Source organism: Hipposideros armiger, unplaced genomic scaffold, assembly GCF_001890085.2.
Source record: "Hipposideros armiger isolate ML-2016 unplaced genomic scaffold, ASM189008v1 scaffold_1032, whole genome shotgun sequence".
NCBI lineage: Eukaryota > Metazoa > Chordata > Mammalia > Chiroptera > Hipposideridae > Hipposideros > Hipposideros armiger.
Genome location: NW_017732382.1, coordinates 436,038 through 440,651, shown reverse-complemented (window position 1 = coordinate 440,651; position 4,614 = coordinate 436,038). Strand labels below are relative to the sequence as shown.

Sequence of the window (4,614 nt, the reverse complement as noted above, 5' to 3'; positions counted from 1 at the left end):
TCTTAGGTAACCACTGTACAATAAACAAAATCAGGAACTTTGACAATGAGAAATCGCAGTCATTAAATATACAGTGTATATTCATATAGATTGTGATAATTTCCTTTATACCGTTTTTTTTCTATCCCAAGCGTTGTCTGGGATGATGCACTGCATTTAGTTGTCATGTGTGTTTAGTCTGCTTTAATCTGATATAGTTCTTTATCTTTTCTTTGTCATTCATGACAGTGACATTTTTGAAAAGGACATACCAGTTTTGCAGAATGTTCATGAGCGGGGCTTTTTAATGTATTTCTTAGGACTTTTTTTTTCACTCAATGTTTATTGTTATCTATTCCTGCCGTGTAACATGATAAGTACTAATGAGAGACATGATTTCAGCTTTTGAGCTCACAATGTAGTCATACTGAAGTCACTGATAAGTACAGCNTTTTGAGCTCACAATGTAGTCATACTGAAGTCACTGATAAGTACAGCACAAGTACAATACAGATAAGCACAAAGCACCTAAGTTGTGTGAGGGCAGTCTTGGGAAAGGAAGAGGATCATATATAACCTTGCTTTCCAGTTTCTGGTAATAGCCTCCTAAAGTAATGCTCTTTCGATTCTCAGGCATTGCATTTATTACCACAGTAGCCTCAGGGTTTCGTTTAATAACACTGAGGGAATGAATCTTACTTCCTTATTCATAGCTCATATTTTGTTTCTTAAATTGATAATGTTTTTATTTGCAAGGGCCTATCCTGGGAGCTAGTTATAAGGAAGTGGCTTATCCAAAGACTCTGCGTGAGCGTGGAGTTGGTCCTGATGTCAAGGGGAAGCGAGTGCCAAAACTAGAGGTCATTAAAGAGCTGGAAGGAGGTATGTTATCCATTAAGCATGCACATTATGCTGTATTTGTTTTGTGCAATAGTATATTTTTAATATAAGAGTAACATTATTGGTACTTTAATATCAGTTCAGATATAAAGATTATTTGAATGTATTGAATAGTCCAGACCTCAAATGTCTGTCTTACAGACTATCAGGTGCAGAAATAAATTGGATCAAATTTATATTGAACTAAAAAATAAGAAAGTATTTTTTGTTTTTACGGGTAAGTACTTCAACCACCAGCCTAATAATGTTCAGATACTTCTATAGAGACCTTTTAAATGCATAATTATTTGTAACATAATTATTTGTATGAAATACGCTGAGGCTTATTTCTACTACCAGCTTTGCCATAATTTGTGTGATTGTAGGCGAATCATTTAACTTACAAAAATAGTGAAATCAAATCAGATATGTTAAAATATTTCTCTTTCTGTTTTGGTTTTTGATTTGTTTATTTTGTTCTTTAGATTACACCTGTAAGCCAAATCACATTGCACCTGTCTTTCTGTGTCTGACATAGTCCACTCAGCACAGTACACTCCAGGTCCATCCATGCCACTGCAGATAGCAAGAACCCATTTCCTTCCATGGCCAAGCAATATTCCATTGTATATAAGTACCATCTCCTCTTTTTCCATTTTTCCATCAACAGACACCCAGGCTGCCTCCACATCTTGGCAATTTTAAATAATCCTGTAATGATCATGTGAATGCACAGATCCCTTCAAAGTAGTATTTTGTGTTTCTTCAGAGAAATACCCAGAAGTGGATTACTGGGTTCTTCTTTGTCTCTTGTTGTATAGCCTGTGCTTTAAAGTCTATTTTGTCTGGTATAAGTATTGCTACTCCAGCTTCTTTTTCCATTTGAATTAACACATAATATCTTTTTCCATACATTTACTTTCAGTGTGGTTGTTTCTTTTTATCTGAAGTGTGTCTCATGTAGGCAGCCTATGTAAGGGTCTTGTTTTCTTATTTATTCAGCCACACTATATTTTGATTGGAGCATTTAATCCATTTTCATTTAAAGTGGTTGTTGATATGTAGTTATTCCCATCTTCATATTTTGAATTTATTTTTTTCTTTTTAAAGAAGTCTAACATTTCTTGTAATACTGGTTTGATATTGATGAACTCCTTTAGCTTTTTCTTGTTTGGGAAGCTCTATCTGTCCTCTTTTTTTTGTTGTTATATTTAGGTGTACAGAACAATGCAACAGTTATCCTTTTCACCCTTCACACAGAAACAACCCCCTTCCCCATCTACTGCCCTCCCAACCCCGATATCATGCTTATCTATTACAATTCCATTGATTCCATTCCCACACTCTACTCCACGTCCTTGTGACTATATGTATATATAATTATAGTGGACATACATTATTATTCATCATCAGCTTCAGAAATACAGTGCGGTGGTCTGGCCTCTACACCGACTATGACGTGGTCTCCCTACCAAGACATGAGTCTGTCTGGACCCCTAAATAATATTTACAACATTATTGATTATATTCCCCAGACTGTCTTTTATATCCCTGAGGCCATATTGTAGTTACCAGTTTATGTTGTCTTTTTGTCTCATCCCTTTCCCTTCTCCATCATCCCCATCCCCTCCCATCAAGCAACCCTCAGTTTTTCCACTGTGTTCTATCTGTCCTTTGATTCTAAAATGATAGCTTTGCTGGGTAGAATAATATTGATTTTTGTAGGTCCTTGCTTTTTCATCACTTTGAATATTTTATGCCAATCCTTCTGGCCTGAAAAGTCTGTTGAGAAATGAGCTGACAGTTTATGGGAGCTCCCTTATATGTACCATATATTTCCCCATGAATAAGACGCACCTTAATTTTGGGGCACAAAATTTGGAAAAAAAGGTGTTATATAAAGTTACTGAATTCAATTTTATTCATCATAAAATGCATACAACTCCTCATCACTGTCAAAACTCCCAACTATTAGCTTGTTCTCATCTGTGTCTGATGACGTATCACTGTCTTCATATATTGCCTCGTCCTCAGTTCCTCAGTTCCATCTGTGGCATTTGAAATCTACAACCGCTGTATAAGATGCACCCAGTTTTTAGACCCCACATTTTTTGAAAAAAGGTGCGTCTTATACATGGGGAAATACGGTAACTAATTGCTTTTCTCTTGCTGCTTTTAAGAATCTCTGACTTTAACCTTTGGCATTTTAATTATGATGTGTACTGGTGAGGGCCATTTTGGGTTCATGTCATTTGTACTATGTGTTTCCTAGTCGTCTATGCCTATTTCCTTCTCCAGGTTAGGGAAGTTTTACATCATTATTTTCTGAAATAGGTTTTCAATTGCTTGCTCTGTCTCTTCTCCTTCTGGGACTCCTATGATGCAAATGTTGGTACACTTGATGTTGCCCGTTAAACTATCCTCATTTTTTTGGATTATTTTTTCTTTTTGTTGTTCTGATTGGGTGTCTTCTCTTACGTTAACTTCTAAATTGCTGATTCTGTCCCCTGCTCCATTTGATCTTCTCTAGATTCCATTTAATGTATTCTATTTTTTTAAACTTTATTAGGGAACCATGTGTTTCTTCAGGACCGATCAGCTCCAAGTCAATTTGTTGTCCTTCAGTCTTAGTTGTGGAGGACACAAGCTCAGCTCCCAAGTCCTGTCGCCGTTTTCAATGTAGTTGCGGGGGATGTGGCCCACTATCCCATGCAGGAGTCAAACTGGCAACCCTGTTGCTCAGAGTTCACTCTCTAATCAACTGAGCCACCTGGCCGCCCTTCCCTTGGCAATTTTTAACTGCCACATGTGGGTGAGGGACCAGCTTGTTCTGAGTATCCACCCCTACCAGTCTCCAGGTGGATTCTTCTGTTTGTCCTTAGTTGTAGGACTTCTGTTCAGGTAGAGTTCAGGCGGTTCTCGATGGTCGTCCTGTAGTTTAGTTTTAATTTTGATGTGGTTGTGAGAGGAGGTGCACAGCGATTACCTACCCTGCCGTGTTCACCAGAAATCTCCTGGTTTGGTATTTTTTTATGTCTTATTGGTTTCAGGTGTACTAAACAACATGACATTTAGAACACCTCACAAAGTGATAACTTCAACAAGTCTATGCATGTAATATTGTACATAGCTACTACAATACCATTGAATATATTCCTCATGCTGTACTTTACATCCTATGACTACACACACACAGACACACACACACACACATTGATTGATATGTTTACTATTAACGCTGAAACATTGAAAGTTTCAACTGTTATGACCCTTAAGTACTTCAGTGTGTATATATCCTAAGAACAAAGGAAAAGTTCATTTTCTTAGGTATCCACTGTACAATTAACAAAATCAGGAACTTTGCCAATGAGAAAATGCAGTCATTTAATATACAGTGTATATTCAAATTTGTTGTGATAATTTCCTATATACTTTTTTTTAATCTCAAGTGTTGTCTAGGATCATGCACTGCATTTATTTGTCATGTGTATTTAGTCTTCTTTAATCTGATATAGTTCTTTACCTTTTCTTTGTCATTCATGGCAGTGACATTTTTGAAGAGGACATACCAGTTTTGCAGAATGTTCATGAGCGGGGCTTTTTAATGTATTTCTTAGGACTTTTTTTTCCACTCAATGTTTATTGGTATCTATTCCTGCCATGTAACATGATAAGTACTAATGAGAGACATGATTTCAGCTTTTGAGCTCACAATGTAGTCATACTGAAGTCACTGATAAGTACAGCACAAGTACA

At 36.7% G+C, this 4,614-nt stretch overlaps 1 long non-coding RNA gene across 1 annotated transcript in view; it reads left to right on the top strand.

Moving 5' to 3' along the window:
• The first annotated feature begins 501 nt into the window (after window positions 1-501).
• The window catches only part of LOC109376029 (uncharacterized), an 11,789-nt gene continuing 7,676 nt past the window's right edge, over window positions 502-4,614 (top strand). Inside the window, exon 1 of the long non-coding RNA XR_002122683.1 lies at window positions 502-861. This is a non-coding gene — a long non-coding RNA (uncharacterized LOC109376029). The remainder of the gene's footprint in view (window positions 862-4,614) is intronic.